The following is a 16,166-nucleotide window of genomic DNA, read 5'->3' as shown; positions in this document are numbered from 1 at the left end:
TCAGCGCTTGAAGGTAACCTATTAGAAAATTTAAAATGTCAGCATCTGTCTTGAATGGCCAACATATCTGTAGCTGACTTTTAATAAGAAAGAATGTGCAGTTTAGGAATAGTCTGAAAAGGTAATAAGCATTTGCAAAAAGAAGGACATTGTTTGCTTTGACAAATTAAGGTTTTGATGTGAAAAAGAGCTTCTTGGAAATATCCCTTTATTGATATGAATCAAGGAATTGAGGTTTTAATTTCAAACTTACCCAGCACTATGTGAGAATGAATATTAATCTTCCAGCAGAACTGTTCTCTGTTTTGAATGTTGAATGTTTTGAGACATTCTCTAAAACACTCTTGCAAGTACTCTCTCGCTCTCTCTTTCTCTTTCTCTTTGTGTGTGTGTATGTGTGTGTGTGTACATCTACGTCTTCACAACCAAACAAAAACATAAATTAAATGTTTACTCTCTAGTTTCATAACATAAAGTAATCACTGATATTGGTCACACTGAAGGGTGGCTTGGAAAGGAGAGAAGTGAAGTCCTTTCAAATGCCGATTCAATATCTTTCCTTCACCTGCTTTCTGGTGGGGAAGGGTGTATAAGGCTGGGTGAAAAAAGTCAATTGAGTAGTTTTTGCAGGCTCAACCAAACTGTAATAGTTAATAATAGTTTTACTGGCAGGGTCTGGAACGGTGGTGCTCCTGTGTGTCGCTGGTGATGGAGGCTCTGCCAGGATTTCTCATTGTGCCCCCATCACTAGTGACACAGGAGCACCACTGTTTCAGACCCTGCCAGTAAAGCTACTATCCGTCACTGAGAATTTGCGTGCATCTGTTCTTTTTTTTTTTTTTTTGCGTGCATCTGTTCTAACAGCTAGTATTACTTTTCACTTCTAAAAGTACCGTGAGCCCTGTGATAGGATAACTTGAATCAGTAGAACCACAGAACACTCTTCACTGCCCGCTGTGTGCCACATAGTACTGCAGATTCCAAGGATTCTACAGTCATTAAAACAAGAAAGGGCCCTACCTCCATTCAGTTGTTAAAGTAGCAGGGAAAACAGACATAAACTATTGCAATGAGTCTATTAGTTATGCACATGTAAAGAAAGGCAAAATAGAAATTCAATGGCTATGGAACACACAGTAAGATCTAAATTACTCTAGCAATGATGAATTATATTTTTTTATTTATTAATGCTTATTTCCAAATGTTAGTTTGTACAAACATAAATCTGGATTTCATGTTACACCGAGGGAACTGTGTACAGAGTAGGCTAGTAGACTCAGTAGGTTAAACTGTTTCTTTCTTTTATATATATATAAATATATATATGTATATTTATGTATTTATGTATGTATGTGTGGCTGCGTTGGGTCTTCCTTGCTACGCGCAGGCTTTCTCTAGTTGCAGCGAGCAGGGGCTACTCTTCATTGCGGTGTGCGTGCTTCTCATTGCGGTGGCTTCTCTTGTTGTGCAGCACGGGCTCTAGGTGCACGGGCTTCAGTAGTTGTGGCTCACGGGCTCTAGGGCGCAGGCTCGGTAGTTGTGGTGCATGGGCTTAGTTGCTCCGCGGCATGTGGGATCTTCCTGGACCAGGGATGGAACCCATGTCCCCTGCATTAGCAGGCAGATTCTTAACTGCTATGCCACCAGGGAAGTCCCTAAACTGTTTCTTAAAATAGGTGTGTTTTTTTTTTTTTTCCTTTGAGCTATCAGGGTATTTAGAAAACATTTCACCTAATCCTTCTCCAGGTAAGGAGAAATGTCTTATCCAAACTAATAATACCATCTTTTTAAATGAATGGAATATTTAGTGTATACTAGGAACTATGTTATTCTCTACTTTTAACCAATTTTTATTGTGAAATTTAGTATCCTTAAGGATGAGTCTATAATAAAAGATATGTAGGTCACTGATTTATCAAAAAAAAAAAGAAAAAAGAAAAAAGAAAAAAGACACGTATGTAATGCCACTCAGGTCAAGAAATGGATAATTGCTTGCTTCCCAGATTTGCTGAGCAGCCCAGCCTACTTCTGACTCCATTCCTTCCCCCCTCCCTACTGCCCTTCTTCTGAGGGTCATGATTATAATTTAGCTTTTCTTTATAGTTTTACACATTCACATGCATTCAAAAATGATGTTTTTTAGGGCTTCCCTGGTGGCGCAGTGGTTGGGGGTCCGTCTGCTGATGCGGGGGGCGCAGGTTCGTGCCCCGGTCCGGCGGGATCCCGCGTGCCGTAGAGCGGCTGGGCCCGTGAGCCATGGCCGCCGAGCCTGCGCGTCCAGAGCCTGTGCTCCGTGGCGGGAGAGGCCGCGGCGGTGAGAGGCCCGCGTACCGCAAAAACAAACAAAAATGATGTTTTTAAATGTACTTTTAACTTCAGATAAACTGATTTGTAGTAGTGTATATGCCTTTATGTCTATCTTCTTTCACACAACTCAACATTTGTGATAGTAATTCATGTTCTTTTTTGTAGCATTACCTTGGTCATTTTCATTCTATTGTATGAATGTATCACAATTTATTCTACTGTAAGTATTCTAAAATTAATCCATTTTAGAATAAATGGCATTTGTTCGTCTGACTGATATGAATAGCATAACTCTAAATAGTCTTGTGCTTGTTTCTTGGAACACATATGCATATATTTCTATCTCCTAATTCTCAAAATTTGGTGTTATGCTATATCCCACACTCATGTTTCTGTAGAATTCAAAGATATATTCTTATGAAAGAAAGTTGGAAAGGAAGGACAGGCTGAGGTAACATAACAGAACCAGATGTACTGAATTGGTTGCCTGATTGCAGTCTCACAGATTTTTGGTTCAGTATCTAATGGGTTAAGCTGAGTTCCTTCACGTGTCACTGAAACAAATGAATAGAAGAAGTAAATGATCAGTGTCATCTTTATCGTTACTAATTCTTTGTTTAACCTTTGGTAATATGGGTGAGATGCAATGCCTTCCTGCTCTTATGCTTGGTTCAACCATTTTTATTGCATTATTTCTGTTCTTTTGTCTGGCTAAGTTTTTCCCATCACAGAGTATGCTGTTCCCTTTGCCCGAAATATGTTCTTATTGTAAAACATTGGTCGCATGACTAACTCCTTTTGTTATTGAGGTAAAGCTGACGTATAGTGTTAGTTGCAAGTGTATGACCTAATAGTTCAGTATTTGTATACACCGCTAAGTGATCACTATAATAAGTCTAGTTACCCTCTGTCACCTTACACAGTTACAAACAATTTTTTTTTCTTGTGATAAGAACTTCTAAGATTTACTATCTTAGATTCTTTCAAATATGGAACTCCTCCCTTCCTTCTCAGGATCATTTCATCTGAACTCGGAAATCTTCTTTGATAGTCCTACCGCCCCCAGTCACTCTCTATTACATTTACCCCTTATAATTGCTGTTAGTTAATTCATCTCTTCAATGGTTATCTTGTTTATAGTTTATTCTTTTTTCTGGTCCCTCCTTTCCCTGCCTTCCAGAAATATAAGCACCAGGAATCTCATTTCTTTTGTAGAACAAGTTAGCTACAGTATGTGGAACAATACCAGTTCATAATAGGTGCTCAATAAATGTCTAATGAATAAATGGAAGAAAGGAAGGTAGAGGTTTGGAAGGAGGCCAAGCAGTAAAGAGACTATTTGCATGTTTCAAAAATGCTGTAATTCTTCATGACAGGTGTAAAAGAGGAGATTTGTGGATTCAGATCTTATAAGGAGACTAAGCAATCAAAGATACCAAACCATTGAAGGTTAGAAAGAAGCAGGGAGCTCAGTGTTTCCACACAGTGAGGCAGACTGAAAGCAATAAGGGAAACCAAAAGCCCAGGACGGTGTGTGACTGTCATTCCAATGTTCTATATACCTCTTTGCCAAGCTATACATACATGAATTCCTAACAGTCTGACTAATGTTCATCTCAAAGAAAGAATCTGAGTCAAAGTGACCTCAGGGTTACTAGCCATGGAAACAGAGGAGGGAGAGTGTGGTCATTAGACGCTGTTGTCAAAGAACAAAGGAGGGACAAAAAATAGAAGTTTGGTGCTCTCCCACATTGATTTGGAGGAAATTGGCCAACATCCAATGTGAGCAAGGCAGTTGGGTAACCCTGGGAGAATGAGTCGTCTTGGCAGGCTCGCAGAAGTGCCTGCTTGTGTCGATCATCACTGTAATGACAGATACCAAGGGTCAATATTTACAAGGGTCCACTAGGATGAGTAGTAAGATGAGTCTAGGAGTGGTCCCCAGGAAATCACAGAGCAGTGAGGCTCATAGAAGAGATATAAATTCCAGGAGTTGACCAAACTGTTAGCTATAAAGGAAATGTATATTTAACACATGAAGAAAAGAGAGCCAAGTACTACTGTAGGCAGATCCAATAGGAATGTAATATAATACTTGTGGTTACAGACAGAGAAAATGTTTAAATATCTGTAGTGTCAAACTGCCATATATTAACCCTTTAGTCAAACACGGTTTCTACCCATTTAGGCTATTTTCCTTCCCTGCCAAAGATGGCAACTTTCATTTTACCATGTTAGTGAGTAAGGGAAATGACTCATTTTACAGACAACTTGGCAAGACTATAAGTAAGAAAAGGAGGGCATGAACTGTGTCCTGTAGGTAACAAAATGCTTTTCTAAAGTCATTGCTGGGGAAATAGTAAAACATTACAACCCAGGAAGTCCAGGTAAATTATATGAGAGAGTAGTCAGTAGATGTCACAGGGGAAAAATACAAGCATTTCTGAGAGGAAAAGTAAAAGGCTTTGATGTGATGTCTCTGACACCTAAGTGGAGCAGAGAATCTGAGGCAGAGATCCATGCCTCTCATTTGTGAGAGCTCAAATAGGGAGGGTTGTGCTGAGTAATTTTGCTTGGCAATGAACTTAATACCTCCCTCCTCTTCCCCTCCCCCCACAAAAAGCAAAATTAAACTAGGTAACAGAGGTAGATCATCTCCCTCCTAAAGCCGACTCAGCATTCCACAGCATTTATACATCAAATTCCAAGAACTAGGCTATAAAATGTGGAGTTCATTTTGCCACCTTGCAAAAGGAGCTTCAGCTTCTCATTTCTCTTACCTTGTGATGAGGAGGCCTTGAATGGGTCGTTCCTGAGGACCAAAGAGACCCAAAGAGTGATAATGGCATCCCAACCTTGATCTCTGTCTCCCCTAAGAACTGCCAAGCCCTGTGGGCCTTGAGGAATTTTCTGTTTCTCCCCCAATCTCTAGGAACAAAGGTGTGACTGACTCTTTCAACTGAGTGACTCTCAAGGATCTGTAGAGAATGAACTCTTTCATTAAAGTAGCACAGGAAATCCCAATGCTAAGAGGAGAAGCCAGTCTCAGTACAACCCTATGAAACATCTTATTTTCTAGTCTAGGGGTAAGGCAATGAAAATTCTCAGTTCCTGCCTCACTTAGAGGTAGTACAGGTCAGAACTTCCCTGGTGGTGCAGTGGTTAAGAATCCGCCTACCCATGCAGGGGACATGGATTCGATCCCTGGTCCGGGAAGATCCCACGTGTCGCAGAGCAACTAAGCCCGTGCACCACAACTATGGAGCCTGTGCTCTAGAGCCCGTGAGCCACAACTACTGAGCCCACGTGCCACAACTGCTGAAGCCCACATACCTACAGCCCATGCTTCTCAACAAGAGAAGCCACTGCAATGAGGAGCCCATGCACTGCAAGGCAGAGTAACTCCCACTCGCCCCAACTAGGGAAAGCCCGCCCGCAGCAACGAAGACCCAACACAGCCAAAAATAAATAAAATAAATTTCAAAAAATGTTAAGAGTGAAGGGTTTTTTTTTTTTTTTTTAAAAAAAAGGTAGTAGAGGTCAGAGAATAATTGAATTTCAGAGCTGAAACGGATATTTCTGACTACCTACTGTAATCACCTCACCTTCCTGTTAAGGATATTACCAGGAAGGAGAAGTGACTTATACAGTTCATCCCATCATGGGTTTATGTAATGTCTATTTACATAGCACCAAACATACTTTTACCAGGCACTTCATTATTGGTTATACAGATAAAATATGACTAAGACTTGATTCTTGCCCTCAGGAACTTGCTATCAATTGGGCAGTTAAGATGAGTAAACCGAGAAAGGCATTGCCGTAGTACAAAAGAGGACAGTGTACACAGTGGTTAAGAGTACAGGCTGTGGGTTGAAGCTATCTGAGTTCAAACACAATACCACTGCTCACACGTTGGGTGGCCTTGGGCAACTGAGTTCACTTTACTATGCTTCAATTTCCTTTTCCATGAAACGTTGATAACATTAGCATTTATCTTATAGGGTTACTTGCTGATTAAGTGAGAAAATGTATACTCAATGCTTAGTAAAATATTTAGTAGTAGTAATCGATCAATAAATGTATTATTATCAGTAGTAGGTGCAATAGAGTAGGAACATCATCATTATCATTAGATTCCAGGTGTGGTAGTTTAAAAAGAAAGCTTCCCAGCAGTGGGATTAATAGTCCATGATTATATTAAGGTTTAGGAAGAGTGTTCTGGCAAAAGGGGTTAAATTATTTTCTGGTTTCCTGGACTTTGACTTTGTGGAGCCTTCTGAATGTCAAGGTTTTGGCTAGAGCTGTAACTGAATTGCAAACATAACTCTCATGCTCGTGATGATCCTGGATTTATATGCCATGTGTTCCAGAAAATGGCAGTGAAGTTTATGAGGAAGAAACAGCTCTTTCTCTTTCACACAAAGGTGAAGTTTCAGTTGGAAGTGTGGCTTCCTAGGGTGTTTGTTCTTACCCCACTGACCCAAACAGAGTGAACTATATGACAACAGGGTGTATATCACAGTATGTCATAGAGATGTAAGTTGGTAACATTTTGTATCTTCCACTGTAGGCTGTAAGTATTCTGAGGTCTGGGATGTAGCAGTTATCTATTGCTGAGTAACAAACCACTCCAAAACTTAGTGACTGTTTTTAGTGACTGAAACAACAGTAGTTATGGAATTTGCATTTCGGGCAGGGCTCTGTGGGGATGACTTGTTCTGCTCCATGCTTGACTTGAGGCTGAGATCCACTTTCTGGATGGCTCACTCATGTGGCTGGCAAGGTGGTGATGGCTTTTGGTAGTGAACTCAATCAAAACTGGAGTACTCATTTCTTGCTGGCTGCTTATTTGGGTTTCCTTACAGCATGGCTACCACCTCAGAGCAGTCAGACTACTTACATAGTAACTTATTGCCACTCGTGAGTGTCACAGAAGTACCAGGCAGAGACTGTGTGGCTTTGTAAATCTAGCTTCAGGAGTCAAATAACGTTACTTCTGCCATAGTTGCAAGTGCATCCACATTCAGGGGGAAAGAACATAGGCCCTCATCCCTCTATGGTGGAAATGTCAAAGTTACATGATGAGAGGGACATGTGGGTATGACTCTGTTGAGAAACACAATCTGCCAAAAATGCCACTTCGGTTTTGCCCACCAGAGCGTCCAGAACAGTGGTGACACAACACGGGTACTTAATAAATATAGCTCTGAATGAATTATAGCACTGAATACATTGAGTGAATGAAAATAAATGAATAGATTACTATTGCTACCCCAGTTCCTGACCCTTTCTGAATGACACGGATATTAGTATCAAACTTGGCTCCTGGCTTGAAATTTTGCTCTTTAATCTGGGCACTTACTTATGTATGTCTGTAGTTGATGTTGGAGTCTTAAACTCCTTTGGGGAATAAGGAAATGATTACAAAGACAGAGCGGTAGTGCCTTTGAAGAAAAGTAATTTGAATAAGTGAGGTAGAATTTGGTTGTAAAGATTTATCAAGTCGTCAAAGAGAGGAAAATAGTTCTGAAGGAGGAAAATAATTGATGATGAACCAGCGTGGTTGCGATGAAGGAAACAATATGATGACAAGAGATCGGGCAGCTTCTAGGGGAAGAGCAGCCAAAAGAATCATCAGCAAAACTCTGTTTAATTAATGAACGGCAGCAGAAGAAGGTGCTCTAAAAAGATTAGAGATGGCACTTGAGGCTGTGCCTCCTGGGAAATATTGGATGACTGAAGTACTTCTGTGTGTGATGTGATTAAAATAATCAACTAGAATGTTGAACATTGAATCATGAATTTAAAAGATTTTGTCTGCCTGTGTAAAGCAAACATAAGACAGTCATTTTTGATTAATCTTGGCGAATAGGGAAGACCACCAATATAATGGTTGTTTCCAGAAGCCATAGTGGAAATGTCTTATTCTTTGTCCATAGCAACCTGATATATTATTGTCCATCAAGATTTTAACTCTGTGCCCTTATTATAAAATATATTTGGAGCTGACAGTTGCAACTTGAGCTGCGTAACTTAGGATAAAAGGTACAGATTGTAAATTTCTCCTCTGTATCATCCATGATTATTTTTATTTTTTTAATGAAAACGAAAGAGTGTGTAATCTTGTTAGTAAGTGCAACTCCTCAAACTTCAGAACAGAAAAAAAAGTAGAATTTTGTTGATTATGTCACTCTTGATCATTTTGCCATTGTCAAGTGTTTCTTGGATTCTTCCAGAATGTTGACATTTACCCAACTTTGATTGAAGTTAAGGGAAAACTGTATTCCCTTTTTATTTGCTTTTTATCATCCTTTTCTAAAATTTTGTTATAGGAAAAGAGGCACACAGGGATTTAGCTATAAGGCTTCTGAGTGTTATGAATTAACAAGAGAGCAGTATTATTCCCATATCTCTGATTCCTACTGTCGTGGTGGGAATGACCAATAATTATGTTTTTTTTCTTATTTCACTGTACTACAATAAATGCATGTTGCAGCTGAACGGGTTTGACAGAAAACATACTTCAACTGTGTGACTACATTTACAGTTATTTACATATTAATGGTATAGGATTTGGACATAATAGTGTTATCACTGGCTTTCAAAAACACTTAGAATATTCTTTTAATTAAGTTTAGATTTGCTATGAGAGTTTGAAAATATAATTTGTGCCGAATTCTAAAGCTGAGTAGTCAAGGACATTATTTAAAAGTTCTCATAAACTTTAAATTATGCTTCAGTTGATGTTTCTTGCTAAGCAGAACATTAATTTGGTTTTGCTGTATATAAATATATCAAACTTAAGAAGTAAATATTTTCATCGGCTCTTTAGACACTCGGATTAAGGTATCTGAAGCAGGCTGGTCAGGAACCTTTGACCTAGTAGTGGAGTTTACAGATATGGCAAACCCCTACGGCAGATTAAAACATTGCATACAAAGACACCAGCTATGTCTTCAAAACACACCAAACGTCACTGCATAGTTTGTTAAGGTGATCATATAAGAGGGCGAAAAAATTCAGGTGGGGCTTTGGCTACAGAGTGAGACACTGCCGCCCCAAGCTACAGTACTTCCACTTCTTTGTTCTCACTAGCTCCTCACTTCCCACCAGCACCTTTCAGTAGAGTCCTAATCGCCACCTATAATTAGATTTTTATTTGTGCCTTAACATGCTTAACGTCCGCCTCCCTCAGACAGGGGATACCCTTGATGGAAAGACTATGGGTAATTTGTGTTTCCCTCTGAATTCCTGATACTTAGTATAGGACATCACATATAGTAGGCACTTCAGTTAATTTTTATTAAATGTTAAAAGATGCCATTTTGGGAAAGAGATTTCTCATTTAACCTTAATCAGAGCAGCACCAGGATTGGTCCCAGGCATAGACTTTAGAGCCTCAGTTTACATTCATATATATGTGAAATCATCAGCACTGCCTTCTCTCAGGCAACAGAGTCACATGCGTTTAATTCAGGATCTGTTTTCTTTTTTTTTTTTTTTTAACATCTTTATTGGAGCATAATTGCTTTACAATGGTGTGTTAGTTTCCACTTTACAACAAAATGAATCAGTTATATATATACATATGTTCCCATATCTCTTCCCTCTTGCGTCTCCCTCCCTCCCACCCTCCCTGTCCCACCACTCCAGGCGGTCACAAAGCACCGAGCTGATCTCCCTGTGCTATGCGGCTGCTTCCCACTAGCTATCTACCTTACGTTTGGTAGTGTATATATGTCCATGCCCCTCTCTCAGTTTGTCACAGCTTACCCTTCCCCCTCCCCATATCCTCAAGTCCATTCTCTAGTAGGTCTGTGTCTTTATTCCTGTCTTACCCCTAGGTTCTTCATGACATTTTTTTTTTCTTAAATTCCATATATATGTGTTAGCATACAGTATTTGTCTCTCTCTTTCTGACTGACTTCACTCTGTATGACAGACTCTAGGTCTATCCACCTCATTACAAATAGCTCAATTTTGTTTCTTTTTATGGCTGAGTAATATTCCATTGTATATATGTGCCACATCTTCTTTATCCATTCATCCGATGATGGACACTTAGGTTGTTTCCATCTCCGGGCTATTGTAAATAGAGCTGCAATGAACATTTTGGTATGTGACTCTTTTTGAATTATGGTTTTCTCAGGGTATATGCCCAGTAGTGGGATTGCTGGGTCATATGGTAGTTCTATTTGTAGTTTTTTAAGGAACCTCCATACTGTTCTCCACAGTGGCTGTATCAATTTACATTCCCACTAACAGTGCAAGAGGGTTCCCTTTTCTCCACACCCTCTCCAGCATTTATTGTTTCTAGATTTTTTGATGATGGCCATTCTGACCGGTGTGAGATGATATCTCATTGTAGTTTTGATTTGCATTTCTCTAATGATTAGTGATGTTGAGCATTCTTTCATGTGTTTGTTGGCAGTCTGTATATCTTCTTTGGAGAAATGTCTATTTAGGTCTTCTGCCCATTTTTGGATTGGGTTGTTTGTTTTTTTGTTATTGAGCTGCATGAGCTGCTTATAAATTTTGGAGATGAATTCTTTGTCAGTTGCTTCATTTGCAAATGTTTTCTCCCATTCTGAGGGTTGTCTTTTGGTCTTGTTTATGGTTTCCTTTGCTGTGCAAAAGCTTTTAAGTTTCATTAGGTCCCATTTGGTTGTTTTTATTTCCATTTCTCTAGGAGGTGGGTCAAAAAGGATCTTGCTGTGATTTATGTCATGGAGTGTTCTGCCTATATTTTCCTCTAAGAGTTTTATAGTGTCTGGTCTTACATTTAGGTCTTTAAGCCATTTTGAGTTTATTTTTGTGTATGGTGTTAAGGAGTGCTCTAATTTCATTCTTTTACGTGTAGCTGTTCAGTTTTCCCAGCAGCACTTATTGAAGAGGCTGTCTTTTCTCCATTGTATATTCTCACCTCCTTTATCAAAGATAAGGTGACCATATGTGGGTGGGTTTATCTCTGGGCTTTCTGTCCTGTTCCATTGATCTATATTCCTGTTTTTGTGCCAGTACCATACTGTCTTGATTACTGTAGCTTTGTAGTATAGTCTGAAGGAAAAGATTTTTGTTGTTTTTCTCTTAGTGATTATGAGCCCTCTTAACTCAAATACACTTGAATTTATACTTTTTGATCGAAATTATCATTACTTTTGGATCACCCCAGGTAGAAGTTCCAATGATATTGTCCAAGTTAATTTATCTTATAGAAAATTTAGGATGGCTGCCCATTTCTGGTGTAGTGAATTTTCCAGTTCCTAACAGAATATCACCCACAGAGACTTGGCTGCTCCTTTCAACAAATGAAAGGGAACACACTAATTTCTTAGCTCATCCCAGGATACAAGACAGCACCATGAATCAAAGATCAGAGTTTTGCTTGATTCAGCCACCAAATGCCACTTTCTTCTCAGTGTCATCTAGCGATGACACTTGGATCTCTGCTCATCCTGACTCTAGCCAAGAGATAATTGCTTGGACTGAAGCCTAGGCATGCAGTACACATTGGCTTCCTGTTGGGAACCACACTCAGAGAGAGAGTGTGTCAACCTTCGGTTCTTACGTAGCTTTTTCAAAGAATTCTTGACATCGATGATTCCTCCTTGCAATTTTTGGAATACTAAGACTATATAACAATTTATTAGGAGCCTCTTTAGCGACACCTAAAGACTGTGGGAAAGATGAAAAGAATGCACACAAAGGACAGGTGGACTTGCTGGGGCTCAGCGTGCTGTTTGCTCTGTTTGTATGTCATTTACTGCTGCTGGCAATTTTAAGAATATATTCTTCATTGGATATCTGAAATAAAATACGTTTGTCTCAACTTACCCTAATTCAGCCTTTGAAAAAGTTTATCTTACTTTGGAAAAATAGTTTAAGCAAAGCACTTGAGGGAAAACGGGTTAGAGAAAATGTCTCCAAAAACTCAATGTCTTCATTAGTAGAAGTTACAGCTACCCCACTCATCTTTTAGATACTGAAATCTGACCTAACAAAATGAAAAATAAATAATCTAATTAAATATCAGGGAACTCCAGTGGTTATTAAGTATAAATACAATTAATGAATACAAAAGGACTTTCATAGTACATTATATTTTACAATTATTTATAATAGAAATAAAATAAAGATAATAAAAACCTTGGAAACTTTATTAATTGTAAGAGTTTATAGTGCTTGCAGTTACTGTGTTTTGTTTTGTTTTATTTTCCTCAGAAAACAGGTTGAAACCTCTAATTTATTTTATGAACTGCCAAATTTTGCAAAAGAGTCTAGGAACTCATCATGATTTGCCCCCTTCCAGAAATTCGTGTATTCCTCAGAAATCAATTCTACTTAAAACTTTCTGATTAATTCAATCATTTCTGAGTGTTCTGGGAAATAATTTATTTAATAATCTCTGCTTTGGAAAAGATATTTGGAAAAATGAAAAAAGAAAGAATCATTAATAGAGTATGAAATAGGTTTGTTAGTTGACTCCAAGGAGGGTGGGGATTAGACTGTGGACGCAGAGTTTATAAGAGAAGAGGAAGAAATATGGAAGCAGTCATTATAAATACAGGAGGAAATCACATCTGTTAGAACTCATGGCCTGTGGCTATTCTGGACCACAGTTAGGAAAATGGTAAAGTAGATCTAGGTGGTAGACCAGGCGTATGACCCAAAGTAAATCCGTTGAACTGTGTGTGCCTAGACTCTTGAGCCTCAAAACATTCTCGTTCCTATTGGAAAAAAAAAAACACTATTATTTTCTGAAACCACACACACACACACACACACACACACTCTACAGTGCTCGTACACTGGGCATCTTTGCATTATTAGGAATTGATGGTAGGAAGAGCATCATAGCTCGACAGAGTGGAGAAGTGTTTGTGAGAAGTGTTTGTGATAGAAAGGATTTTCGTACTTTAGAAGGCAAGTGTGATCACAGAATTCTTAAATCATGGCAAAGAACTCATTTCTTTTTGCCCTGTCAGACATTTGGTATTTCAAAAATGAACAGCTCTTACATTTTTGCAGTTACAGCAAGGCCTTCTCATGACTGCCATGTCCTGGCTGCTGACCTTTGCTCCAGTGTCATCTGGTGTCACTTTCCACCTTGCTCGTCTCACTGCAGCTACTCTGTTCTTATTTTAGTTCTGTGCTCCGATCTCTTTTCCAACACCTAGCCTCACACTTTCCCCCAGAGGAAGGATCTTTCTCTTTCTTTCTTTCCCTTTCTTTCCTTCCTTTCCTTTCTTTAACCTGAATGCCTTCCTATCAGCCTTTCTGTCTTCCTTTCTCTTTTCTTTTTCTTTATTCTATCTCTCAGCTCCTTTTGTAATTAGTCCCTTCTCATGTTTCTGTCCTGCCTGACATGTTTCTTACTTGGAGATACTTTTCCTGTGCACCTCATCTAAGATGGGTTCCCCCGTCTTACCCTCAGCTGTTAACTGCCTCAATATCCCATTTTCGCTTAAGAAGTAAGAATTTTTTATTCTGCACTTCTTTGATATTGATATTTACATCTATCAGAATAATTTAACTCTGGGACATGAATTCTTATGACTGTCTGAAAACATTCTGAGGGTGTATACCAAAGAGTTTCTGTTTTTCAAAACTGTTCATAAATCATTTTAATAAGTAAAACGAAGACTCTTAGAGCTACACATTTTCATTCATTCCAATTTCCATAGAATCAATCGAACAAATATTTTTTTCTCTGCAGAGAGATCAAGATGGTTTTCCTCCCAGATACTTTAGTTTCCTATTCTTAGATTTGTATGTATATATCTTTGAGTGTGTATGTGTGTGTGTATATATATATACATATATATATATGTAAAAACTGTATTTGCTCCCACTCAAATGTGGAAAGAATAAAATATGATGCTTTATTCCTCCATAAGTGTACTTCAGAAAAACTTAAACTTCCTAAGGGAATGTAATTCATTATGAGGTGAATACTCAGTGAAGTCATAGTTCACACTTACTATCAAGGTTATTCATCCCATCTCAAAGGGTGTTCCATCGTTTCCTTCCCAATGCAGGCCCGCTCTAGGTGCACGGGGATACCTACCTGTGCCCAGAGATTTGACAAAGGGGCCTATGGTCTGCATGTTCTTCTCTTCCTGACTTATAATAAATTCTAGATTACCATAAGTGATCTTTACTAGACTCTGAGTCATGGTTTCACATCTTGCTCTACCTGCTGCTGAAGTAGCTTAAAGCTGGTATAACTCATGGTCTTTTCAGAGTACAGTGGTTCCCTTTCTGCAGTAACTTGGCTCCATCTTGATTTTCTTTGCTTCAGATGCTCTGAGAGCATCTGAAATGCCTGCTTTCCAGGTCCTGGCATAGACTCTTCATGTCAAGGCATCCATCCCATGGCTACCTATTCCCTTACCATGGTGGTCTCAGCCTCCCCAGGAAGTTTAGCTCTCAATCCTCAGCAATTCCACTGGGGGTGTACCAGGCCTTCTAGATCCCTCTCCAATCCTGTGCAGACCTGACAGTATCTCATGTCTACTCTCTTCTTAAACATATCAAGCCACTCTCTTTCCTTAGCTATAAACAACAGCTAGCAAATCCTTTTCAGAGGGAAGAACTTTCAGGGTACTTAGCAAGTGAAGAGGCATCACCATGCAATTTAAAAAGCAGACCTTCAAAGCAAAATAATTTTCTAGGTACCTCTCTTGCAAGAAGAGGTTTTTTTAAAAGTTATATATAAATGACTGTGAGACCACTAACTAAAATACACATCTAATTAATATATATTTTTTAATCCAACACTGCCTTCTACCTTGTTAGCTACAAGATCCCTTGGAATTTTGAGATTCTGATATTGTTGTTGACATAGGGTATTAGATAAGTTTTTTCTAATAGGAAAAAAAATAAGTCAGCATTGAGACTTGAAGCTGAATCGTGACTGTGTTATTCTGTGCTGAACTTGCTCTATTTTTACCTGAGGTAACAAACTTCATGGCCAAGCCTTCATGGTAGAATGGGCACAAAGAAAGAAATTGGCTTACCAGTAAGAAGAGGTACTAGGAAAGTGTTTTAAATTTTGACATCTGGTATCATATATTATGTTTAGTTTGGACAGAGTAGTCTTTTCTTATTCACTATGACTGGCCTCACCGGTCAATTAATGACAGAAATAATTTAAAGAGGGGAGTCATTTAAAAATGTTTGATATAGATGTACTATTTTAACTGTCATTCACTTTATAATAATTTGAAGCAGGGCTACATTTACTGTTATTTGGTTTTTGTTTTTGTTTTATTTTGTATCTTAACATGAATTTACTTATCTTGTATAAACTGTATTTATAATGCATTGTCTTTTATTTCCATGTTGTTTGTCTTTTTTAAGTGAAATGAGAACGTAAATGTATTTGTAAAATGATCCAAGACTATAATCCTCATAGATTTTATATTCCTCTGCCTAATTTTTTAAATTTATGTTTTTCTATACATAATTCAAGACTTTGTTTGTAACCTGCTTAAGTATTTTGAAACCATTAAGCACAGACTTCAAAAGAACTGCTCTTTCCATGCTCATATTCCATTAGGTTATATAAATAACAAAGAAGTAATAAAAAGGACACCTGGGGGAAACAAATTGAGAAAAAGCACAAATTATTCTTGATAAACATGCAGCTTATGTGGTGGTGGCAGAAATGGGAGAGTATTAGACCATAATTTAGTATCCTGGTGCAGTCCTTGGTTGATGAACATAAGTTTTAAGTCTTGCAAAGAAAATTGGTATTCTTAGTTAACCCAATAGGTTAGTTAAATTGAGACCAGTTAAAAGGGCTTCTCCCATGTTTACACACATTTTATATAATCATATCAATCATGCGTGTA

The 16,166-nt window shown here is 38.5% G+C and overlaps 1 long non-coding RNA gene across 4 annotated transcripts in view; it reads left to right on the top strand.

Annotated features, from left to right (window-relative positions):
- The window catches only part of LOC149749769 (uncharacterized), a 76,466-nt gene that overhangs the window by 53,277 nt on the left and 7,023 nt on the right, over window positions 1-16,166 (top strand). The gene's annotated exons all lie outside the window — the stretch shown is intronic.

Source organism: Delphinapterus leucas, chromosome 3, assembly GCF_059928025.1.
Source record: "Delphinapterus leucas isolate spDelLeu-1000000601 "Yukka" chromosome 3, BTC_Dleu_Yukka2, whole genome shotgun sequence".
Lineage (NCBI taxonomy): Eukaryota > Metazoa > Chordata > Mammalia > Artiodactyla > Monodontidae > Delphinapterus > Delphinapterus leucas.
This window is presented reverse-complemented; position numbering and strand designations above follow the sequence as displayed.